This window comes from Camelus dromedarius, chromosome 15 (assembly GCF_036321535.1).
Source record: "Camelus dromedarius isolate mCamDro1 chromosome 15, mCamDro1.pat, whole genome shotgun sequence".
NCBI lineage: Eukaryota > Metazoa > Chordata > Mammalia > Artiodactyla > Camelidae > Camelus > Camelus dromedarius.
The window spans coordinates 59,091,791-59,118,113 of NC_087450.1; the positions used below are offsets into that span (position 1 = coordinate 59,091,791).

Genomic DNA, 26,323 nt, shown 5'->3' on the forward strand with positions numbered 1-26,323 from the left:
GGATGGTCTGGGCTCTTCCCAAATGCATCCCTTCAGCCCTTAGGTTATGTTTTCTCACATCGCATGGGGAGGGTTTGGAAGGGGTGCTGCCTCAGTTCCTTCCTGCTCTGAGGGTCTACTGTCCTTGATCCCAGGATTTAATCCCTTCACTGACGCCCAGTTTCAAAGTCCTGCTGTCAAAATGCACCCACTCTGTTCTTCATCACTAAGTAATTGCCAAAGGGAGGGAAATTAACATCAATACACACAAATTTGAAAAATACAAATAAATCGGGAGGGAAAATTCATTGATCTTTTTACTAAGGATAAGGGATGACTGGTTTCTGTGGGCAAGGTTCAGAAGCTGCTTAATACCAAACACATATAGCAGTTGATGGATATAAAAATTTCTGTTTTCCTGTAGGTGGAAGATAAGAATATCATCTTCAGAGCTGGAGGTAAGACTCTCATAGTAAGAAAGACCGTGGACCTTTAAAAATGTGGTTGAGGTGTTTCACTCATGAAAATCCTGAAATTTGCAGTAAGACTCCCTAATGTTTGCCCTTGGCTTTGATTCCTTTATAACAAGTTCACAGACACGATCTTATTTCATTCCTCTGGTGGACTAGGGGTGATCGACCCATTTTATAGAGTGTGATTCCCTCCAGTTAAAAAAATGATCTTGTCTATTTCACTCCTCATTTTGTCTTCGGTGGTTGTCACAGCATCCAGAACGTGGAAAGAACTTTGAAAATATATGTTAAGTGAGTGTGTGAATGACTGACTGACTAAATAAATGAGAAACTGATGTGCACACAAAACTAAGTCATGTAGCCAAGATGATTTGGTATCAGTGCCAAGGTTTTCATGAAAGAGACACACATTGTGTGCTCTTAAGAAATCAAACCTCAGAATGTTCTGTGATCCTACTGCAAACAATGAATGGTTAAACAGAATAGTCTGCCCTTGTGTGAACCCTTTGTTGCCCTAATAATGCTTAACAAACAGTGTTAAATCTCGGTGGCTTGTAGCAAACACTGATGTGCTGCAGACAGGGGTCTCCGGGTTGGCTGAGGTTCTGCTGATCTTACTAGCTTGGCTGGGCTTGCTCCATGGGTCTTATTCTGAAGTCTGTGCTAAAGTGGAAGCGGCTGTCTGGGTCATGTTCCCCTCCTTCTGCAGCACTGCAACACAAAAGAACAAACCAGCCAAGCATGCTCATTTATTTATTCCTGTATTTATTTTCATGGAGGTACCAGGGATTGAACACAAGACCTCATATCTGCTAAACGTGCACTCTGCTACTGAGCTATACCCTTCCCCACCAATTAGATTTATTTGTTTGTTTATTTCAGTCATGCACATTTAAAAACTTCGTTTCTTTCGTTTTTGCTCACAACCCATCAGCAGAACAAGCAGCTAGCCGATCCCCATAGTCAGTAGGGCAGGAAAGTATGCTGTAGTCCAAATTGAAGGGGGAGTGACTATTTGCTAAACCATAATTCAACTTATCACTGCCAATCTGAAGGCAAGGAATTTAATTTTTAAAAGGCTACAAATAAATGCTGGAGAGGTAGAGAGGATGTGGAGAAAAGGGAACCCTCCTACTCTGTTGGTGGGAATGTAAATTGGTGCAGCCACTATGGAAAACAGTACGGGGGTTGCTTGATAAGCTAAAAATAGAGTTACCATATGATCCAGCAATCCCACTCCTGGGCACATACCTGGAAAAGATAAAAACTCTAATTCAAAAAGATACATGCAGGCCAATGTTCATAGCAGCACTATTTATAATAGCCAAGACATGGAAGCAATCTAAGTGTCCGTCAACAGATGAGTATATAAAGAAGATGTGGTGTCTATATACACAATGAAATATTACTCATCAGAAAAAAGGATGAAATGTTGTCATTTGCAGTAACATGGATGGACCTAGAGTTTATCATACTAAGCGAAGTAAGTCAGAGAAAGAGAGACAAATATCATAAGATATCACTTACATATGGAATCTAAAAAACATGATGCAAATAAACTTACTTACAAAGCAGAAACAGACTCATAGACACAGAAAACAACTTACAGTTACCAAACAAGAAAGGAGGGGGAGGGATAAATTAAGAGTTTGGGATTAATATACACATTACTATGTATAAAATAGATAAACAATCAGGACCTACTGTATAGCACAAGGAGCTATAGTCAATATCTTGTAATAACCTATAATGGAACAGAATTTGAAAAATAATATATATGAGAATATAATATATATAAGAATATAATATAAAAGAATACAAAGAATTTAAAACTGAATCACTTTGCCGTACACCTAAAACTAACACAACATTGTAAATCAACTATACTTCAATAAGAAAAATTCCCAAGCTCTCCATCTGCTTTGTGGATTTCTCGTTCTTGTATAAAATATGCAAGGGAGCTTGGTCCTTCACAAGTGGAAACTGTCTAGTGCACCCTGATTAGAATTCAAGGCCAAGCAGGGACCATTATTTGAGCTGCAGGTTTAGCTGTTTGGTATTCATACATTCCTAATTCATACACTTGGAAAGTGTAACGTTTTCTAATAGCTGTAAGGACAAGAGATTCTAACATGATCAACTACACATAACATCCATGAAATTACCTTGAATAATGGAATGATGGGTTATGCTGTTATTAACACATTGTGGGTACCTGATTTGAAAGGTTAATAAAATTGACAAACATGTAAACCCTACTATCATCAATACTATTTAATGACAAATTTCTTGTTTTCATTTATGAAAACTTCTGGAAAAGGAAAGACTTCATCATTATAACCATATTTTTTGGTTCTAGTTTAAAAAAAAGAGTCTGCACAATATGTTCTGTGTTAATTTGAATGTAGCGTTATAAAATATTTTATACTGTAGGTCTATGTATAAATAAGATAGAATATAATAAGATCATTATTAATTGAAATGGCCATTTTGGGATTTTTCTGAGAAGGGTTACCATTGCTAAGGGTGAGTATTTTTCACTTGGACAGATCAAAGGAAGCATCAGGACCAAGGACAACTGCCGTGGGGAAAAGAATCTTTAACGGCAGGTTGTATTCCTGCAGAAGGACCCTCCCGTCTGGGCTGGAAATGTAGTTTTTCACCTTAAAATCGGGAAGAATGGTATGAGGAGAGGGTCTTTTTTTTTTTTTTTTTTTCTCTCCAGGTCCCTGGGTAAACTTTCAGTTTTACTGATTGGTTTTAAGCAGTTGAATCTATATCAACAGGCTCATGAATGTCAATAAAACTCAAACGCATAGATGGGACCTGCTTTGTTTCCTTTTCCAGTATAACAGCCCTCAACAAATGGATATCATCAACATTAAGACTTTCATATAGAGAAAAAATATAAATCTATTTTGTTCCGGAGTGTCCAGGCTACCTCTTCATCAATAATACGAGTATGAATACAAACGCTGATACTACAGGATTGACAGGAGTAACGGGAACACGGACGCCTTTACATTATAAAGAGCACTTTGTATACGTAATCGGTTTGGTCCTTTTAGAAATCCAATGAAATTATTGAGAAAACATTGCTACTCCATTTTGTCAGTGGTGAAATGAGGTCTGGAGAGGTTATATAGGATTTACCCCAAATGTAATGGTCAAGATGTGGGCAAGGCTGTGACTTGATAATTCTGTGCTTCTGATGTTCCCTGACACCAGAATCTGTGCATGGAAGCAACCACAATGCAGACATGTTGAGAAGTGCCTTCCTCTGTCTAGGGTATTTTTGCAGCCCTGCTTGTTAGCTGATGTAAGCCAGCCAGCAACGCTGTGGGGCATGCGTGTGTGTGCATGCGTGTGTGTGTGTGTGTATGTATGTGGCTTTCTGCCTCCAGTCGACCCCGGCTCCACCTTTCAGCCTGGGGGGCCTGTCTCCATCCCCAGATCAGGTCTCAGAACTCCCTCTTCCACCTCTTAAATCATATCAGGTATGAGTCTCTCCAAGGCTGAGGATCCGACTTGAAAAGGAGCCAGCTCTCATAGCGTCATTCCTGACAGATTTCCTAATTAATCTGCTCAGATTGTCAATAATGTAATTCACTGTTGATTTCAAAACTAGTTACATGAGCCCTGCTTGTGCCGTTGTGGGAAAACATCTGAATAATTCAGCTAATAGATGGGGAACCAACCCAGATCGCTGGGGCGCGGGGGAGGGAACAGCTAATTTGAATGAGATGAGCTCAGGCAGGGTGACTCCAGCAAATTCCAGGGAGCAGGGAAAGGTGGTCATATCACCAGGGGCAGCAGCTGCCTGGTTTAATGATTGTCATTTCGGTTTTTGGAAAGAAGAGCACGTGCCCCGCACTCTCACAGGTAGAGGCCATCAACACGCTCTTGAAAAATACCTTGCAACTTCAGGGAATTTCAGGGATCTGGTCGATAACTAACTCTGAGCTGCACTCATGTGTTACAGGGTCTTATTCTTGCTCTGCAATTTTATTTTTGTATGATTCTTACTGAAATATGTGTGCTTATGAATCAGCGTCATCAAAGGAATATAAAAGTGACTCCTTTATATTTTTCTGAGTAATTCCTAGTTATTCGGGTGTTTCCCAGTATCAGATAGATGTGTCTTGAGATTATGGCGATCACTCTTTTCACACCGATACTTGAGGCTGGGTCGAAAATGAAGTTTATAGATTGGTGAGTCTAATTATGCGAAAAGGCTTCCACAAACATAAAAACTCAATCACTTTTCGTTTTATACTTAGCATTTCGTTTTTATTGAAAATAGTAAAATTATATGGAGTTGAGCTGTTGTTAAACTACATTCTTCGCTGTGGAAGTTAGGGTTTTACCAACCCTTAAGTGCAAATGAGTTAGTGCTTAAATGTAAATGTTAATAAGAATCATGGTGCTTTTGATAGATGTTAATTCAGTTGCATTTCTCTGCAGAGTTTCACACTTTTCTTCTGTTTCTCTCTCTCTTCCTTCCCCAACCATCCTCCCATGAGGAGCCTCATTTACACACACACACACACCCTCCTCTCTCTTCCAACTTTCTATCCTCAGCCCTTCAAAGGGAGGGAAAGGCCAAATAGAGTCCAGTTCTGATACAACGACACTGACAAACTTCTGGCAGGTGAGAGTCATTCCGCTTGGGACCTGTTGCCTTATTATACTGCAGGGAAGTCAGGTCTGATTTTACATCCTAAAGTGCATTGGGAACCTTGGGGGTCAGAATTGACTTTCAGGGGGCAGAGCAAACAGAACCGCAGCAAAGGGTTCCTGCGTGAATCGGCGATGGAGTAACAAGGGTGCAATCTTGAAATGAACTGGGTTTCTGGCGACTGCTCCATGGTCACCAGGGACCCAGCCTCCTTCTTTCTTTCTGCTCCCCCATCTCAGCTTGTGGTTTGCTCACATCTGATGGTTACCTCATGGTCAAGCAACTTGTGGGTGTCGGAGATATGCCATGCATATTCCAGAGAGCAGAGAAGAGGAAGAGGATGAAAAGTCAACCACTGCCTTCCCTTCTGCTTTGATTAAGCAGACTTTCTAGACGCCCACCCTCGCCCCACCTACACACACTTCATTTGCACATCCTTGGCCAGAGCTCAGAGGCCATGCTTAGCTGCAGAAGGGCTGACAAATGCCATCCTTTCAGACGGGCACACATTACACTGCCGTTCTGGCACAGGGAGGGAGGGGAACTGGATAGTTGAGAGCCTACAGCTGTCTCATGAGACCTAACCTATTCCTGCAGACAGTGGACGCTTCAGGACAGTTATCCGAGCTCTGATGAAACCAGAAATAAATGCTTCCTATTTTCCCCAAGTGCCCGAGCGTTTTGAATTGAGAAAATAATTTGAAAGGACTATTGTTTAATGAGAGTCTAAGAGGAGGGGAGAGGGCATCGATCACGGCTGGCTGCAACTTGCGCTGTAGACATTCTCAGCTCCAACCAGGGAGGGGAGTGAGCAGAGATGCTCTGAGCTGTGGGTAGATGGGGTGACAAGTCCCTGAGTGTCCTAATGATGTTGGTTATTTGGAGATGGTTTGTCTATTATTGAAAAATTAATTTGTTATTATTTATATGTGTCACACTCACATTCTCTGGCCGTGTATTCCCTGGGAACCTAATTTGTAAATAATTACTTGGCAGAAGGGAACATGGCTGGAAACTTCTGACTATGCAGAGGCAGAGGCAGGCCCCCTGAGAGGGGATTTTAGCTGAAAGGCCAAACACCTGAATGGTCAAATCACAACTTCTCATCTCTCAGCAGTTAACAGCTAATAGGGACCCTCGTTTAAAAAGCAAATTCTCAGGCTCCGGACGCAGTGGACAGACTTCGCAGTCATTAGCAGAGGTGCTGGGAGCAGCTGTCCTACTGGGAGTGAGGATGAAATGTTTCTGCCCCTTCCCCTCCCCACACCGGAGAACGGCAGCTAGGAGGGGCAGAGTGAGGGAGTAGGGTGTCTGGGATGGTGGGGAAGGCAATGCGACGGGCTGAACATTTGTGTCCCCCTCAGATTCATACGTGAAGCCCTAACCCCCAGTGTAGCTAAATTTGGAAATGGAGTCTAGGTTATTAGGAAGTAATTAAGGTTAAATGAGGTCATAAGGATGGAGCCCTGGTCCAATAGGATTGGTGCCCTTATAAGAAGAGGAAGAGATACCAGAGATCTCTGTCCATGGGCACCTAGGAAAGTCATGTGAGGACACCGTGAAAAGAGAGATTCCAGAGAGTCCACGCTGGAAACTGACCTGGCCAGATCATGGTCTCGGACTTCCAACCTCCAGAACTGGGAGGAGAAAAGTGCCTGCTGTTTTACGCTAATGACCCGTCTGTGGTCTGGTAGCAGCTCGGGCAGAGTCAGCGAGGTGGTGGAGTGGAGGTGGTGCCTCAGAGTGAACATCAAAGCCAGAGCCAGACCCTCGCTCAGCCCTCCCCAGAGTCTTCCTGCAGCTGCCGCGTGGGCGCATGTTCCGCACCAACGCCCCTGTCCCCGCCCATGCCCTGGGCCCCTTCCCCAGATGTGCTCTCTGCAGGGAGTGCCCGGCTCTTTCTTCCCCTCTTGAGTCGTCCTTTGGATAATTCATCTCAGCAGAGTCACTGAGGACCTACTGAGACCCAACACGGCGCTACAAGAGCCAGAAGAAAGACAGCGCCCCAGTTCTCACGGTGACCCGTCAAAGGGCTGAACACAGGCAACAGGGCGTAGGGAGCACCTGCTGGGGGTCAGGGGCTGTTGTAAGCATGGAAAATCATTTGAGGCTCATAATAACCTCAAGGGTAGAGGCCAGTATGGCCCCATTTTACAGGCAAGAAAGAGGCTCTGAGGAAGTGGTTGCTCCAAGGACGGCAGCAGGTAAGTGGCAGAGACGGGAATGACAGCCAGGCGGTCTGCAGCAGCCCCGCCCTCCATCCCGCTGTGAAGTAGGTCCTGACCGCCCGGTGGAGAGGCGCTTCCACGCCTCAAGCCCATGACTCTGGGAGCACCATGCGGGGGACCCTCTCAGGTCTGGCGGGTCAGGGAACGTCTCCCTGAGGAAGTCGTGTTCCAGCAGAGATCTGAAGGGCTCCAGACTCCAAAATTTTCCTTTGAAGAATAGTATTTGGACAGAATTAACACACCAAACTGAGAGATGGTTGAAGAAGTGGCAGGAGGTTTCTGGTAAACAGTGTCTCCCGAACTATACTTGGAAATAAGCAACTCAAAGTCACGATTTCAATTACAGTATTGACAGTGATGTTTGCATGTCTTTCTAAGTGAAATAGAAGTTTTGGGCTTCTTTTTCTTCTTCTTTTCCATTTTCTGGAGTGCTGTTTGAAGCTGTGAGCATGCACACACTCACACACACACACACACATACGCACACGGAGCCATCCTTTCAGAAAGGAGCGGCAACACTCAACACAGAGGATTCTGCACGACAAACTCTTCAGTTAGATTCCATGCGGAACAAGTGTTGACGTTCAGTTTACGCCTCTGAAACGAGCCACTGAGTGCTCTGATTCTTAGTCTATTTGTTCTGTCTTGGGGAAAATGGATCGAATATAGGCTTACCCAACCATGATGTGGTGCCCTGATGCCTCCAATATAGGACTGATGAAATCTGAGTGCCTGGTATTATCTCACAGGAATATAAAAATTTGATTTGGTCCATAGCCAGCTTCCCTCCTGCTTTGGAACATGAGCTGAACATCTGGGGAAAACTCTCAACTCATTAAATGCAGCCTTGGACATCTGCATAATACCTGATTTATCCGAATCGGGCTCCACGTTTGCAGTTTTGGCCTCAGATACAGCTTTTATAGTTTATCACGATAACGAATCTTGTTTTACTATCTTCCATCTTTCAATTTTTTGAGCTGTTGTACAAAAATGGGCGTCAGTTTTTAAAAACTCAGAATGAGACAGCTGTATTGGTTTCTAATCTAAAATTTCAGATTTCCAAACTTCCCCAGTTGCTGTCGCCTTTGCTTCTTGTTTGGAGAGATTGTCTTGAGACGTCTCGTCCTGGAGCCAGAAGTTTAAAGCCCGTTCTTTCTACACAGCAGGCCCCAGGGCGTCTCTGAACCTCCCTCACACTCTGTGCACAAACTCTGTATGCTTATGAAGTTTCGTGTTTATTTCTAAAGAGGAGACCCCTGTTTTCATCAGACATTTAGAGTGACCCATGGCCACCAGGGGTTAAAAACCTGTTTTAAAGCAATTTCCCAGGATTTTGAAAGTAGAAAGGATCTGAGACGCCATTTAAAAGAAATTCTGATTTTGCAGATGGGGCAACTGAGGTTCTGAGAGATGTAATCATTTTTCTCAGGCCAATGCAAGATGGTGACAAAATCACACGAACCCCCAGCAGCAGGACTTCGATTTTCTCTGAGTCCGTAAGTCTGAGCAACTTTCCATGGTTCTTCATCTCATCCAGGACTTAGTTCCGGGAGATCTGCTAACCTCTGTGCCCAGGGAGTTGGGGTGGTAGATGCGTGCAGAATGGACCACTCTCCCCTTTTGCCTGTTTTGGTAGTGTGCCCTGGCAGCTGGTAGGCATCCAGGCATCTCACCCCACAGGTCTGTCCAGAAAGTCCCGTTCATACTGTTAAACCGCCCACCATGCAAATGCCCAGGGCTGTTCTTTGTGGCCATTAAGAATTGTCACACCTTGGGCAGTTCTCCCCTGTGCATTTGTGTATCCCCCTGCACACGTGTGTGTGTGTGTGCATGTGCTAATGCAATTGCAAAACAAGCAGCAAATGCCCATAATAGGGAATCGAGAGAAAAAGTCTCACATTCCACTTTTGTTTAACACTTGGCTTCCAAAAGGTTTTTTAAGAAGGTATATATTTCGGGATATCTTCTTAAGCCTGGATGGGTGCCCTTACAGATGAAAGTGTGGACTCGATCTAGCTTTTTGTTGCAAGATGTAAGCCTGGGGAACTTCAAACACATTGGAAATTTACTAATCAGCTGTAATCACAGCAAGGGATATAAACACTCTACAAGGGTGGCTTCCACATGGGGAGGATGCAACCATTGGCTGGGGCGGGGGGGCTGGAGTGGATCTCAGGGAGACTAACCATGGTCATGGCCAAGTCTGCTTCAGCATAGACTGAGTTTTAAGAAAGCGCAGCCTCAGGAATTGTTAGATTGGAAGACAGTTCAGAGAACACGGAGCACGAAACTTGCATTTTACCAGGTCAGTAAACTCAGGCCCCCAAAGAAGTGACCGGCTCAGCGGCAGGTCGGAGAGGAAGCCCCAGCCGGGGGTCTTGCCTTGGGTGGTGCCATCTGGTACCGTTGGGCCATGTTAGGTGACACTGTAGAGTGAGCACCGGGGGGGGGGGGGAGGGGAGGGCGTACACGTCTCTCACCTGCTTGGTCCTGCAATACTGAAGAAAACCTGCAAAACTGACATTATAATAAAGGTAACAGGCAGCAAGGAGGGACAGTGTGCTGAGCACTGTATGACAACTGTCCTGTTTACTCTGCAGCAATGCTGGGAGAAAGGTGGCACCATCATCGTTGTCATTTTGCAGATGAGGAAACTGAGGTTCTGGGTAGTTAAGAAGCTTGTTCAAATGGCATGATGTGTGAGTGGCCAGGCTGGGACGCCCAGTGGAAAGTTTGTAAAGACCATGCTCTGTGAGACTCCCTTGCCCCTCTGCATGTCTGCTTTTTGTTTTCTTCCCCCCTCGAGCACACTCAAACTTCTCCGAGTTACTCGTCTCACAGAGAAGGATGTCAAGGGCTCTCACTCCCACTGGGCAGAAACTCAAGTCAATCTACACGAAGCCTGGATTCCTGAGATGTCATGGGCCCAGGAGGGTGGGTCCATTGAAGGCAGGACAGGGTTTGACCTACAGGTTCTTTATTTCCTCCACTGACCACCTGCTTTTCTGGTATCCTCTTTCAGCAGGGTGTTGATCTCTTGGACTAGAGACCTTTTATAGCAACCGATACATTGATTTATAGCAATCGGACCATATTCTTTACAATAATTTGCATTTTCTTTCCAAACAAAATGAGAACTTGGGGTCCGTCCCTGTTTCTTGCTTTCCTGTTTTGATTCACAGTCACTTTGATTTGTGTGCCAAGCTCTGAAGAGGCAGAGCTGAGCATGACACAGCCCTGAACCCTTGGCGCCTCTGTCACTCAGCTCCGTCTCGCATTGCTTTGATTACTGACTGATGGGTGGGAGGGGACCTGTTGGCCTGAATTACATAGACTGCCCGTTACTTCTCCAGCAAAAATGAGTTTATTTAGGATCAGCAGAGAATCGCAGTTTGGGGTCTGCAACCATGGCAAGCCACTTGCAAGAGTGTACCCAGCAAGGGAAGGAGACCGCCTTTACAGAGGGGAAGAGGAAGTGGGGAGGGCTGTGAAAAAGAAAGAGTCCCCGGCTTTCCATTGGCTGAGCTCTTGCCAGGAAGGAAGAGGAGTCTTTCTCCTTCCTGCTGGGCTCGGCTACCCTGGCAGGGCACGGGGCTCCCCCTTCTGGTCTCCCAACTCTAATCGGGGTTTCTGTTTATTAATTTTTTACAGACCAAACACCGGGAGGAACAGAAACCAGAGAGTGGGGCTCAGCAGGACCCTCCCTGTTAACCTCGGAACTGCTGGGGCGTCTTCTTGTTTCCTGTCACTCACCATCAGGAGTCAAGTTCGTACTGATTTCTTGCCTTTTGGCCTTTTGGGTGGGTCCCACCTATGTTGGCCCAGCAGGGACTGTGCCCCGTGTTTGAGCTATTCTTGCACAAACCCAAGGGGCTGCTCAGTGCTCGGGGGAGTCAGGGCTAGCTGGTAGACCTTGCCCACGCTGGTGATGACAGTGGGAGGAGGGGTGAGCGGTGGTGGGTGGTGCCCCCGTCTCGCAGTGGGGCTGGGTCTCTGGGAAGGATGCATCTCACCATGTGGGCTGCTTTGTAAGGGTGCAGGTGTCACCATTCTCAGCCTCCAGCCCTGGCCTCTGGGTTGGGCACACAAGCCCTAAGGTTGCCCTGGAGAAGCTTCACCTCTTAGCCCGGGACCTGGATGATCAGGGGGGGCTGGGCAGGTGATTTCGGCCAAAAGTTACTGTCATCTACAGTATTTAGAATTTCTTCCCTTAAAGCAAAATCAAAATACTAGCAAAGTCAAGACTTCTTGATAGGTAATGACAGAGAATATGACCTTTCAGTTTAAGTATGTCACGGAAAATAACACACTTAAACATTGGTGAAAAAAATATAATTAAAAAAAAATGATCTCTTGATTAACAACTAGTGTTCTTTGGAAAGATCCCAGAACATTAAAACAACTTCATAATTTCTGTTCCTCTCTAATAATAGATGATTTCTCAATGCTCTATACACATGATCAATTTTAGTCCTTTTAACAAAATTCAACTTCAGCTTTCCTAGCCCCGCTCACCACTGGGAAAGCAGGTGTAAGTTCAGGTAAGAGGTTCCCCAGCCAGGAATCAGCAGGTCTGGGACCGAAGCACACTGCTGCTCTCGCTGGTGTGTGCTGGGTCCTCAGGTCCCTGCTCCCAGCTTTTCTGCCTCTGGGAGCCCTTCTGAACGGCAGCAGCACAGGGGAGCTCTCTGCCGGGGCGGGAGAGCGGGTGGCAACAGCTGTCCTCACGTGGGTGGCAGCTGCGCCTTCGCCGTCCCGTTTCCACACATCTCTCATTTGACCTGCACGAGGACCCCGCGAGACCGAGCTTGTTACTTTCATGATCCTTCTTTGCAGACACGGAACCGAGGAGGGTGGAGTAACCGTCTCCAAGGAGGCCAGTTCCTGGTTTTTCACTCTGCGTGTCCACAGCAAAGCCTGCTGGTTCAGACAGGGCTCTGCCCACCTGCCCACACCGCCCAGGGTTGTGGGGCCCTCCCGACTCACTGCACTGAGCACGTTTGACTGTGTCTGCATTTTCCGTTTCATGCCTTTCCATCACGTTTACCATAAATAGTAGGACCTCTCCAGATCTTCACCTCAGACAGTTGTGCTGCCTGTTATGGGGTCCCTTCCCTGGGGTATAGAACCGTTAAACTGCCCAGAAAAACCGACCACGTAACCAACCGTGAGGGATACGAATGACTTTCTTGATGATTTCACTGATTCATTCGACACTTGGTGCTGCCGTGCGAGGCCCTGAGGGTCCTGAGATGTGTACGACCACGCAGCCCTGGGGACATCTAGGTGTGGCGCGAAGAAGGCGAGGTACGAAAGAGCTTCCTTAGGAGCGCAGAGAAGCGGGTGGAGGGTCCCTAGCGCGCTGCGCCGTGGGTGCGGTGAGCTAATGTTCTGAAATGTGAACTGAGGTCTCCTCTTTCACCCCGGAGTTCTTTGTTCCCTTTGCTGTTCCTCTCATTCAAACAGGACCTGCCTCTCCTCTTTATCTCAGGTAAGGGGGTGAGAACAGGAAGCAGCCCTGTTTTGGCTGAAGTGGAGCAGGGGTGCTCTGGCCAGATCCCTCTCCGGGGCGGATGCAGCCGCCTCCCTTGCTGGGAATGGTGCTGCTGATGGCTCACGGCTGAGCCGCTCACTGGGCAGCAGGCTGTGCAGCGGGAACTGTCCAGCAGGGCCGGCCGTGCTCTGTGATTGGCAGGAAGACGAAGGCTCGGCCCCCTGCCCTCAACCTGAGCCGACTCTGCTGGGCCATTTCAGCCTCAGGGATCCCTGAGGCTTGGCTGGAGGTGGCCTCTGTTGTCACCTCACTTCAAGTCAGTTTCTCCTTCTGCAGAATCCTTTCTTTCTTACTTCTTTACAGGTGAATCTCCCAAGAACACTTCCCGGTAAAGCTCCTGCACGCAGGTTTCCATCCCAGACTCTGGGAGACCTCAAGGCAGCTGACATTGGCAGTGGTGTGAGAAGTGGCTTCTCAGTGGAAAAGTGGAGCTGGAGCACACGCCGCTGACCCCGAGGACCCTGTCACTGGTGCTAAGTGGAGCATGGTTGGCGCTGGAGAGGCACGAGGGAAACGGTGATTAGAAGGCTCCTGGGATGATGGGGTGGCCGTGGCTGAGGGCTGCTGATTTGCTGAAGAGAGAATGACAGGCTTTCAGTGACTCATCACCTGTTTAAGGCAAAGCACCTCCGTGGCAGCATTTAAGCAAATCTCTGTTCTGCAGCTGGAAGACAGGCCAGCTGGAGGGCCGGTCTTAACCCCAAGAATAGCAGAGTTTTAGAGAAGGGTTAAGTTCTTCAAGGTCAATGAAACTAAAAATCAACCACAGAAAGAGAAATGAGAAAAAAAAAATTACATGGAGACTAAACAACATGCTATTAAAAAACCCCAATGGGTCAACGATGAAATCAAAGAGGAAATAAAAAAAATTACCTCGAGACAAACAACAATGAAAATACAGCCAGACAAGATGCATGGGATGCAGCACAAGCTGTTCCAAGCGGGAAGTTCTCCCAGGTCAAGGTCCTATAAGAAAGTGGCGGGACCCTGACACGTGGGGTTGGGTGCCCTGGGCAGTGAGATCCTTGTCCCCTGGAGCCTCTGAACCCGCAGAAGCGGTCCACTCCAGCTCAGGAGAAGACGTTGATGTTCTTTTCTCAGTGGTCTTACAGAAGGCATCAAGTCTTCACTCATAGTCCTCAAACAAGTGATGGAGGGGATGCTGAATGCAACCAACGTAGAGCTAGCCACAGAGCAGCCTGGCCAGAAAGTCCACATGTTCACAAAGGCAGAACTGGAAGAGGTTATCAAGGACACTTAAGGAAGCGTGAGCCTTGGAATTTCTCGGGGACAATCTCGGTTCTCCTAATTGCCCTTAACTTTTATTTTCAGCTCCATGTCCTTGGATATCCTCCAACGTTTGTGCTTTTTTTTTTTTTTAATGATGTCTGTACATAAAGTTCTGAAATAAAATATATATATATATACACACACACAATAAATAAGGCAGGCATCCTACAAAACAAAACTTGCTCCCTTGGGATCCAGCCCTGTCTTCATTCAAGACGAATGATGAGGGCCAAATCTCAGCACAGCCTGACGGGGGCTGAGCTGGGCTGGCCCAGGCAAATACGGGCTACATGGCAAAGGAGCTGTAGGATCTAGCTAATTTGTTCCCGAAGAACCCAGGAGGCTATTCATGGGACCAGGTCAGAGTATAGAATATAGATTTGAATGAGAGAGAGTTCAGTGATGGGGGGCACTCTCCTTGGTACAGGATTTCACATCTTGGCCAGGATCCCTGAGACAATGCTAACCCTCTGCTTGAAAGCCTGGAGGAAGCAATGACCCATCCAGGCGGATGGTGGAGGAAGGGACCAAGTGGCCCGGAGAAGTGGACATGCTGGAGTGGATGTATTCCCAAGATGGGCTGGAGGGCTTCCTGTTTGCAAAGCAATGCCCTGGAAAGAGTGGCCCCAGCACTATCCAGAAGCTCAGGGCTGGCGTGGCTCTGTGGGTCAAGCTGACAGATGATGAAATCACAGAACTGGTTCTTGGGAGCAACAGGGAGGAGAGGATCCTGAGATGACAGAGGCCAGAAGTGAGGTGAAGGCAGTGATCACAGTGAGAGACCGGATCAGTGGCGCCCAAGTGGTACCCTGCCCTGAGGACAGCCTATGGGGTGGCAGGTGGACACGTTGCTCCTAGAATAGAAACAGTTGGGCAGTCAATGAGGGTCATATTTGATTTAGATAATTATGAATAATCACGAGGATGAACAAAGCCACCCCAAAGGACAGTCAGGATCTCTCGCCTAGTTTCTTGAATTGCGCTGGTTCTAAGACCCAGAGCCCGTGGATGAAGAAGAGGCGTTCCTCCTAGCGGGGGCCCTGCAACATGACAGCAAGTATAGATTCAGCAGTGCTTCCCCAGCTCTTCCCCAAAGGGATGCAGCCCGTTTGTTCAGGCAAAAGTGCGCTGGGGAAAGAGGAGTGCCTGAGCTTTTCAAGGACTGTGGAAGTTATTTTGAGATTTGAGGGACCCCAAGGACCACCATGGCCCTCCTGTTAGAGTGGAGAGCAGGGAGTCAGGCAATAAGTGGACTCCTTGCTCAGGTCCACCTCACAGTGAGACCCCTGGGTCTGCGGAGGTCCTTGGTCCTCAAGTACCACTGGGAACAGATGTGCTTGGTCTTTGGCGTGATCTGCCCGTTGGTTCCTTTGCCCACAGTAAAGCAGTGCTGTAGTGGGGCAGACCCTTTCCCTCACAAGACAGTAAGTCATAAACACGATCACATCTCGTGTTGGGGCCGGAGTGCAGAGGTGAGTGCCACCCTGAGAGACGGAGAATGTGGGCTGGTGGTCCTTGTCAGAGCCCCACTGAATTCACCCTCGGGCCCTGCACAAAGCAGATAAACCACAAGAGACGACAGAGAACTTCCACAAAGGGAGTCCAGAAGAAGCTCCTTTGCAGCTGCTCTGCCGGATATGACCTTTTTTTTTTTTTTTTGCTAAAGAAAATCATCACCACAGACTCTGGCCTGTGGGAGGAAGCCATTGATCTAGGGAATGCGTCTTTCCCATCTCTGAGAAAAGGACGATCAGAAGCAGTTCAAATTTACCTGAAACAAACTAAAGACATTTGTATGGTCCTGCTACAGGTCCGTGCTAACTTTCATACCCTTTGCCATTTAGTCTGAAGTCACCTGGACCTTCTGGACACCCCACAGGGTATCACGTGCATCCACGACAGCGATGCGTCATGTGCGCTGGACCAGATGAACGAGAACCGGTGCGGAGGTTGGGGGCCTCGGTAAGACGCGTGACCATCAAAAGCCGGGAGGGAAGCCCTGCTAGGACTCTGAGGTCCGCAACAGCAGTGCCGTTTTGAGGGATCCAGAGACTGGGCTTGCTGGGGTAGTCCCTCCAAAGTAAGGAAGGACCGCATTTCGTATCTCCCATCATTGAAAAGATACCCCATGCTTAGCAGGCGTCTTCGGACTTTAGAAGCAGCGTGTTCTGCCCCTGGGAATAGAGCTCCAACCCATTTCTGGGTGATAGGGATGGCTGCCATCTTAGAGCAGGACCCGGAGAGGACAGCGCTCCGTAGCAGGGCAGGTGACAGTGCGAGTGACCCTGTCTCCTGTGCCGTACAGCCTGGTCAGCCTGATGGTGTGTGGCTGGTCTCTAGAGAGACGGATGATGGGGAAAGACGCCATGTGGTGCTTATGGCAAGCCCTGGGGGAATCATCTGGTAGCTCCTGGACTTCTGGAGAGAGGCTGTGTCATCAGTGGTGGAGAAGTACACGTCACGGAAAAGGGGCTCCCAGCCAGCTCCTGGGCCCTGGGGGAGACGGGGCGCTTCTCTTTAGAACGTCCTGTGACCTACCACATGGCCAGGCTGGGCTCTGTCAGACCCACTAACTTATAAGACAGGATGGGCTCATCGTAAGGGGAAGTGAGCGATCCAGGACTGGGACGCCTCTGGCATGAGCAGAGTCAGACAGAACAAGGAAGATGCACGGACAGTTGGCTGGGCCCCACATCACCCACCACTGTTCTGGTGTTTCTCCACTCACATGGATGGCCCTCGGTGGGGCCACAGCGACACCCCTCAGGGATGGCCTTGGAAGACAGCCACGAGGAGGGGTTGTCCAGGGGCACATATCCTGGCAGATCACCTGGTCATCCGCTTTGTGAGGGAAGGGAAACGGCCTGAGATAAGAATACATGCCATGTGACCCTCACGGCCAAGCTTGTGGACAGGTGACTATTCTGCAAGGAGGAAGACTGGCACACGGGAGACAAGGAGGTGTGGGGAAGGGGCCTGTGGATGGGCTTCTGGGAGTGAGCACGGAGTGTGCACAGGTCTGTGTGTCACACAGCAATGCCCAGCGAAGTGTGTTCACAGTGGACCACGGAAGAGGCGGTAAAGAACCAGACAGGGTGACTGGGCTGGTGGACAGCAGTCAGCCTGTCATCACACCTCCCAGTGCAGGTACCACAGATGCCATGGCCGCAGAGATGAAGGCTACACGTGGGTCCGTCTGGAGGACTTCCACTCACCAAGGCGCTCGATCTAAGTGCTGCTGGATGTCAATTCAACCAGCAGCAGAGACTGGAAACACTGAGGACAGCCCATGTTCAAGTTATTGGCTGACGTCGGGGCACAAAGGCCCAGCCGCCATGCCCCAGCATGGAAAGGACCTGAGGGACCATCTCCCGCCCCAGAGCTCCCTGCAGGAGGCTGGGATCCAGGTGCCGCCTTGCTGAGGTCCTCCGCCCCCACCCCACCCTCCCTCCCTCTCCTCCTTAGACACGTGTCTTCTGAGAACACTTCCCAGTGAACCTTCTGGGAGCAGTTTTGCACCTCAGACTCTGTTCCCATGGAATACAGACTGGCTTTCGAGTTCCAAAGCCTAGGCCTTTGGGATGCTGGACGACATCATGGAATATCCAAGATCTGGGGAGAAAAGTCATGAGTAAGAGTAACAATAGCTCCCTTTCAGACAAAAACAGAACAAAACAAAAAATAAAATTAGGGCAAAAAAGTTCCCCTGTGAATTTTCTTTTAGTATTATGTTGTTAACCCTCTTTATCCCAAATGATGTTTTTGCTATTAAATCTACTTTTTTCCCTGATGTTAATATAACTATTTGGTTTTATTGGTAGCATCTGAAAAGTCCAAAAACCTTTAATGAGTGAATTTTATTTTTGTTAATGTTAATCAGGTAGAAAGCTTATTTTTCATTACAGATTCCCAAAGGCATCGCCAGCTCCCAGCCCTGTCTGCCCAGCGCCCAGGTGGTCTCCTGTGGGCGTACGCGTGGGTGTTTCTTCCCTTACCCCTTCACAGACGGGCTGGCGTCCTCCAGATCCCAGGTCTGCAGAAGGGGACCTGGACTTTCTCATAAAGGCCATGAAAATGAAAGTCCATCGTATCTGCTCTCAAGGCAAAAACGATTTCACTGCCACTCATGCTCCTCTTTGTTTCCAAATTTCCCTTAGCTTTTGGCCTGAGAATTTCTTATTATGTCATGAAGATGTGTTTAAGAATTTAAAAAAAAATTATTCATGATTTTTAGCTGTTTTGAGTACTTAGTCTAAGCACTTCGCTTGTCATGCTACTGGAAACAGAACTCCGAGAGGTGCATTTTTAAAGAAAGAAATGATTGATAGCGGTGGAACTTCACCATCCGCTCGCCCTGCATGCGCACAGAACGTGCTTCGCTGTTGTGAAGTGCGCATTCACCCTGAACTTGGCAGGATGGGCTATAGGATTCTGAAGCTCCGTCATGTTCATTTTAATTAATTTCACGAGAGAAAGAGAGAGAGAGAGAGGCTCTTCACTGTTGAAAGGATGGAAGCAGGTTACCAAACAATTTCAGCAATTGATTTGCATCATACAATTGAGACAATAAAATTGAAAATAAATTAAAGCCACTTAAACAACTGTTTTGTGGGATAAATATGTAAGATTTGAATATTTATGATGGTAAACCAGATTAGGATGCTGAGCGCCTTTGTCTAATCTGTCATCAATGAAGCAAAGCTCTCAGAAGTTATCAAGTTTTTATCGTGTGTTTTGATTCAATAGAAATAAGCGAATCACATTTTCATGGTTACAAAACAGTTCATCAAATGGGGGAGGCAGTGAAAACAGCCTTCTCCTCCAGAAACATATGGTTAGGAATGCACTTAGGAAAATCGGGTCATAGTTCAATATTTAAATTAAATAAAATCTCCAAAGGCCAAGAAATAATAACAGATTTTATATAGCTGATGAGAAAGCTTCATGTTGAGTTTTCAAAAAACTAATAACTGAAACTATTTTAATGTTTCAAAATTGTCCCAAAAGAACCTTGAATTTACAGTGCTTGTCTGTTTTTTTCTTTTTTAAATTTTTTTCAGGGAAGAGGTAATTAGATTCATTTATTTTATTATTATTAATATTTTTTAATAGAGGCACTGGAGATTGAACCCAGGACCTTGTGCATGCTGAGCATGTGCTCCACCACTGAGCACCACCCTCCCCACTATGGTGCTCATTAATTCCTTGGGATGGTCCTGCCTGCTGTCGACGTCCTAGACACAGGCTTTATCTTTGGGATTCTCTTCTTTTTCGCCAAAATACAAGATAAGACATTTAGGACAATTTCTTCTGGAGAACATGAGAAAACCCATCTCTTCTTTCACTCTCCTTCTGCCTTGGATTAGCGATGCTTCCACTTTGAAGTGGATTCTGCACTAAGGACACACTCAGTTGAAGATGGGACTTGAGGGCAGTGGAGGAAACTAGGACTCGGTAAGTCCTTGCTCTGACCACTGGCAGTGGTAGATCCTGTGTCTGCTCAGCCGGGTGACAATGTCAACAGTGTCTCTGTTCTCCTCCAACCTCCAGACCCCTCCCTTTCCTTACTTTGGTCATCATGTCTTTGAATAGTGCTCTATAATATTCCTAGTAAATGTCTTATAAACATTGTTACATTTTGTTATTTTTAGGCACCTTACATTTTATTGTTACTTAAAAAAATTAGATACTATGTTCTTTTGAAACTTAAATTGTATTGCTTATTGCTGGTATTGATTTTTAAATTGATTTTTTATATTCCAAAGGCTTCATAGCTAATAATTTATTTTAGATTTTCTAGGATCTTTTTCTAACAACCTGTGTATTGCTTTCCACTCATTACCTTTCTTTTCAAAAATACCTGTGTAGTAGTAATAACCATTCAAATTTACATTGGGTTTTTGATGGGTTAGATACTCTTCCAGCACCTTGTGTGTATTAAGCCTTTTCATCCTCACGGCAATTCTTGAGGTAAATAATATTATTATTCCTATTTTATTGGTAGAGCTAGAGAAAAAATTATTCTGACACTTGTTAAAATGGTAACGGAGACTTAATTTGGGACTATGACAACAGGTGTGAAATTGGACTCAACTCCAAATCTAGCAAGAACAAGTGGGGAGCAGAATGAGGAAGCATTTATGGATGGAAAATTACTAAGAAGATACACCAAGGGGCAGAGGATTCTTGTGAAATTGACTTAACAGGATTCTTGCTGAAGGCAGGTCGAGAATGTAGACAACGGTGGGGGAGAAAGAACTTGGTCGGATATAGGGAGTGGTTAGGTATCAAGGGTGGGGAGAGTCTCCCTAAACTGACTGAGCAAAATTCTTGCTACAGCTGGGTTAGGCTGGCCCAAGGCCATACCCAAGGACAAGGCTAAGTTGAGAAGAGGGCTTGTAGGAGCCTGATTAATGTTTGATCAAGGAGGGGGTCTTTGTCGGTAGGCACCTGAGGTAGAGAGCAGTTAAACTTGCCCGAGATGGCTCAGCTAGTACGGAGCAGAGCCACATGTGAAGCCCTGGAAATTGGCTCTAGGGTCACTGCTCTCCACCCCTCTAATGTGACGGATAGTAGAGGTGGGTGTGGGGACTCTCACCTTCCTACTGACATTAGTGGGACTGAGGCTCAGTTTGCACCGTTTAGTATGATATTGATATTTGCTGAAAGTTAGGCTAAATACCATTTATGCAGTTAAGGAAATTCTTGTATATTGCTGTGAAGTGTTTTTCGTAATCTGAAAGGAATTTTGAATTTTATTTGATAATGTTTCTACATCCATTGGGCTAATTTATGACTTTTTTCCCCCTTAAATCTGTTAATGTGGTGAATGACACTGATAGATTTTCTGATATCGAACCATCCTTGTATACTTAGGATAAACCCTAGTGGGTCACAGTAGAAATACGTTTATTATAAATCTTAAATATCTTAATCTAGCTTTGATTTTTGAGACAAGGTTCCAAGCTTTGTTTTATTTTGTTTCATTTTCCTTTATAGGGTCCCTGAGAAGCTATTGATAAGTATTTTTGTGACTGCAAAGCACTAAATTATCATTTTCTGTTGCTTAGAAAGGTATAATTTATAATTTAATGTTAACATAATATTTAGATTAAGCTATGTCGATTTTGTATTTTATCCCCATCAAGTTGAGTAAAGGGGCAAAGAACTTTCTTCGAATGTTTAAAGATTTGCTTGATTGGTTCTGAGTCTGTCGTCCATGATGCAGGAACTGTAATGATGCTCTTGTCATTTGCTTTCCTTTATGGAAACTGTACAAGCACTCTGGCTTTGTAGGTCCTGACCATATAGTGAGATGTGAAGGGACCTTGCTGTGTGTCACTTGTTAGAGAGGTCCTTGTAGCATGGGACCAGGAGACCTGCAGTTTGGGGTTTAGAAGACCTGGATTGGAGGCTTCTCTGACTTAACAATGAACACTGTGTAACCTCTCGTAACCTCAAACACCCAGCATCCTTGGCTGTAAGTTAAGTACCACAGCGATCACCACCCAGCCCAACACGTGCTGTATGGCTAGTGTTAAATGAGACCTGCATGTACGTAAAAGTCCTTTTGAAACTCAGTCTCCAAAGGTGAGATGCCACCTTCGCCGTGGACACAGTCAACAGGAGGAAAAGCCAGCAGCCTGATAGTCAGGGAGCAAGTGGACAGACAGGAGCCCTTCCATCCATGTTCCCGCTGACCTCTCTCTGCAGCTCGACTCCTGGGAATCTCCACTCCTGGGAAGCCTGGCTACTGAGACACATGATTTCATTCAGTTTGCAATATGGGTCCTAAGATTGAAATCCTGATACGACTGCCCTTGCTCTTCTGGTTGGATTCAGATCCTGGGGGTAGAGAGGATCAGTTTCATACCCTGTGATTACTCTCCCTTTTCCCCACTCACTTGACTTTCTCCTCCAAAGGTGCATTTTTGGGGTGCTGGGATTCTTATAAAGGGGCTCAACTGCATAAATTCTCATGTTCTGGTTTTGTTTGTTCCAAAGGGGAAAAAAATGAAAAGAAACTCACCTTCCAGCGGAAAATCGCGCCAGGGTGGAGTCCAGAAGCGCTTAGCGCAGTAGACATTTCCTTCTCCATTTAGATGTACACGGACCAGACTTTTCTCCACCCACCACCTTGCTTGTCACCCTCCAGTGGTGGGAATGCTGTTCCCAGAAGCCCGCGGTGATGGAGGGCGCCTCAGGACTGAAGAGAGTATCGGCTACCTTGTGAGCCTTCTCCTCGTCGTTGTCATGACGGGTAACGCTGTCACCGCGCCAGTGTGTGTCAGTGGGACGGTTATCTTCTCCTCGTTTCTTTACGTGACAAATCTGAAGGGGAAAAATACAGAAACAGAAGGGCCTGAGTCTCTACAAATGTGTTTGGAGGCCAATCAAGTGGTGCATTTCTCTTCAGATGCTTTCTGAGTTTTGGTCCAGGACTTTGAGAGTAAAAATCGGATGCCTCCTTTTTGCAAAGGGCTGTTACCGTGACTCCCCCGTGGTCTGGTTTCATTGGCACAAAAGGCGAATCCTGGCTCAGACGTACTGACTCACTGGTCTTTAAGGAATTCCCTCCTTGGCACTGAAGAGTGATGTAGTGCAGGTTTAATTAAAGTGGAGACTTAAAGTTGACGTTAATTTAGTGGTACAGTCAACTTTCAATTATCCTTGAGGCTGAGAGATGGGGTGGCCTAGACCATCCAAACTGATGAATAGCCTAGAATATGTTGTACTTTCCCTGCCAAATGCAGTGGGATTGCTGTTCCACTTTTGCTTCAAGGGGCTGATGTTGAATGATCGTGGGAGTGGATTTTGGGGAAATGGTGCTCCAGCGCAGGGAGGAAAGGCAGTGGCCTGCCAGGCATGTATTAGGTACGGTACCTTGGTAGCTTTTTGAAATGTCCCAGATACGTGCGAGGAAGATAACTCCTAACCGTAATTTATAGATGAGAAAACAGATAGAGCTGAAAAACGGTTCAAGGTCATTTACTAGAAATTAGTAGAATAAGTGGTTCTCTGTTTCTCAGTCCAACCCATGTGTTGAACAGAAGAGAAAAAAATTTTAATGCAGACCCGAACTGCAACGTGCTTTATCCTTAAGAGACAGTGTAAATTCTCTCTTAAGTGTGCACTGCTTTCTTTTTAAGAAAAATTCTTCTATGGGATAATAGCATGGTTTGGAAGAAAACAGCAAATGCAGAATCTCAGACCCACCGAACCCAAACCTTCATGCAGACGAACACCCAGAACATCCCTGGATGATTCATCTGCACATGGAGGTCTGGCCCGGAACACACCGGGGTCGGGGTCTGGTGTGGAGAGGGGTGATTGGAAGGTCGGAGTGAGGGTCATGGCGGACAGGGAGGGTTGACTGGTATTTCAGATGTTTGCCAGGTAGCCCCTCCTGTAACGAGGCATCAGAGCTGCGGGTGGAAGGCGCACTCCCTGCGCCCAGCCAAGCCTAGACCTTCAGGCTGCAGGTGGGCCGAGCAGCGCACCTTTCCCTCACCCTGAGTCCCTGTCTCTAGACTGATGCCCCCACTCCAGTCTGGTCCGCTTCTGGATTCCCTCTGTCCCCGCGCCCCTCTCCAGCTGCCCAACTGTGGGGGAGGCATTCGTTCTCTTTCTTCTTCCTCTTCTGCTCCTTTGCGTTCACAGTGTGTCCATGTGGTCACATTTGCTGTTTAGCTCGCGGAGCGCCTCGTGCTGGAAATCAAGGGGGAGGAGTGTTACCTGGGGATACGGGACTCTGATGCTGGAATCGTGCAGGCGTGGCGTTGCCATGGGGTGGACTTGACCTCTCCATCGTGAAGGGGAGTGTTTCTATCAGTGGATCCTGTTAGGTGGAGGGACCACTGAACGTGTGGGAGAAGGTTGTGGGGGGGGTGTGGGGTGTGTTATGTTCTGTGTCTCTTGTAGCTCAATGCTGGGAAGCATTTGAACAACTTTCGGGGTGCTGGCTCAGCTCACCCCTCCTTATTTGGGGGGAGGCTTCATGATGCACTGAGAGCAGGCCTGTCCTCTTCCTCTGACCAAGTCTGCTTCAGCCTGACCTTATCTGGGGCAGACACTTCTCCTGAGGGAGGTGAGCCATGGAGCAAAGAGGCCCTTTGGGGCGACTGGGCTGAAGGGCGCTGATCGCACGACAGGACTTCCGTCTGTGCCCCGACTGGAGCAGGGCGACGGTGGGAAATAAACAGCAGACTCCTTGTGTCCCTGCTAGACTCGGCCCTGCATCTTCCACTCATGACAGAGTGATGGCTCGCACCTCGGCACACCTGACCTCCGCCCTGCCCAGTACTCCTGTGCTGGAGCACCACTGTCCCCGAAACCCACGTTCATGACCATGCAACATACTGTCCAGTGAGGAAGATGGATATAAATGAAACAAACCCCTGAAATAAGTGTAGGTGTGACTAGTGGTTTGAAAGGAAGGGTGTGCAGAGCTATGAAGGGTATAGAAAGGGACCAAGGAAGGCTCCCCGGGAGGGGTGGCAGCTGGCTGGAGTCTGCGGGCTGAGTGGGAGTGCGCCAGACGTGCAGGCGGGAAAGGCGCCCCGGCAGGACAGCGGTGGGGACAGGGCTCTGTCTCAGAACCCAGGACAGTGTGTGGCGGGACTGAAAGTGGACTGGTGGGGACTGAGGCCCAGACAGCCCAGGGCAGTTGGGGGAAGGCAGTGAGATGGCAGAAGAGGTGGGGGCCACATTAAGGACTTTTAAACGCAGCAGGTGGTGGCTGGGGCGACCAGTCCGATTTGTCCTGAGCGAGGGAGGGTTAGGAAGATATAAATAAGCAAATATACAGGGTCATTTTGCAACTTGGAGGAAAAGATTAATGTAGAAACCAAATAGCAAGCAGGCCTTTTAAAGATCAAGGCAAAACCGTGTGGTGACTAAAACCAGCATTCCCCTGCGGCGTTTACTGCCATGAACACCCTTCGGAAGGGGCCAGAGAGAAAGTTCTCCAAACTTGAGTCCAGGCCCCTAAAATGCACACGCATAGAGTTTGCAGGGGGAGAGGGTTTTCAACGTTGGCATAATCACAACCGTTTGGGGTGCATTGTCCTTTTTTTTAGACAAAATGGGAAGAAGTTTCTTTCACCAGCAGAGCCGCAACTTCATTTCTCTAAGCAAAAGTCAAGGTTTGAGCATCGTTTCAAGACGATTATTTACAGCTCAGCAGACGCTCCCACGGCGCCCTTGGCCCTGGCAGTGCCTTTGCGCTCTCTCTGGCTGGCTCCTGAATTTCCTGATTTCATTAGGAGATAAGAGGGCCGAGGCTGGCCTCTGATGCTCGGGAGAAATGTAAGCCCATTAGCAGGTCATTGTTGAAGTCAGGACTCGCCCTGGTAAGCTTCTTAGGAAGCCAGTGGTAGCCAGTGATACAAGGATTAACCTGGCTGGGTTTTCTGTGCGTGTGTGTGTGTGTGCGTGTGTGCGTGCAGAGGACAGGCACCGGGCCTGCTGAAGAGAACCTGTGCATGATCAGCCCTCGAACCTGTGTGTGACATGACTGACACCAGTGATGACGTTCCCTTTCCTTTTTTCTTTCTTTCTAAGTTTGTGGTTCCAGTTCGAAATACGCCTGGGACTGAGGGCTGCATTTCGAGGGGCAGGGGAGGAGGCTCTGTGAACTTGGCATCTGTAACGAGCTGGGCTCGGAGGGTGGATGGGGAGTGACCACCAGCTGCTCCCGCGTGGCCCACCCGGTGGCCGGTGGGTGTCACGGGCTGTGCTGTGCTGTGGCCTCTGAGAGATGCTGCTCCATTCAGAGCAGCCGCCGGAGGCTCGGTCCTGACCTTTCCTCCTGGGACAAGACGGGGAAGGGCTGGCTAACAAGCGGGGAACCACTGTTAAGTCTTGAGAAAGTCCTTTCAACAGGACAGAAGAGGTTTTCTTTGGCGTTGATGGCTCTGAGTGGCCGTGGGGGGATGGAGGCAGGAAGGGGCCTGGGTCACCTTTCTCTCCTCCTGGTGTGCTCCTCTTGGTGTTGGCCACGCGGCAGTCAGCTAATACCTCACACGATGTTCAGACGATCAGGGGGTGGAGGGACTTTAAGTGACTGTTGGATGCAAGTGTGCAGAGGTGTTGTGCTCAGAAGAAGGCGGGCCGCTGC

General features: G+C 47.5%; 1 long non-coding RNA gene across 2 annotated transcripts; it reads left to right on the forward strand.

Annotated features, from left to right (window-relative positions):
- The first annotated feature begins 401 nt into the window (after positions 1 to 401).
- On the forward strand, positions 402 to 17,629 carry LOC135323090 (uncharacterized). 2 transcript variants are annotated; one of them, XR_010384294.1, is made up of 4 exons: positions 402 to 437; positions 11,013 to 11,127; positions 12,198 to 12,668; positions 13,219 to 17,629. It is a non-coding gene; the product is annotated as an uncharacterized LOC135323090 (long non-coding RNA). The 2 variants fall into 2 exon arrangements; XR_010384293.1 differs by having other exon boundaries at positions 11,013 to 12,668.
- Positions 17,630 to 26,323: the final 8,694 nt, after the last annotated feature.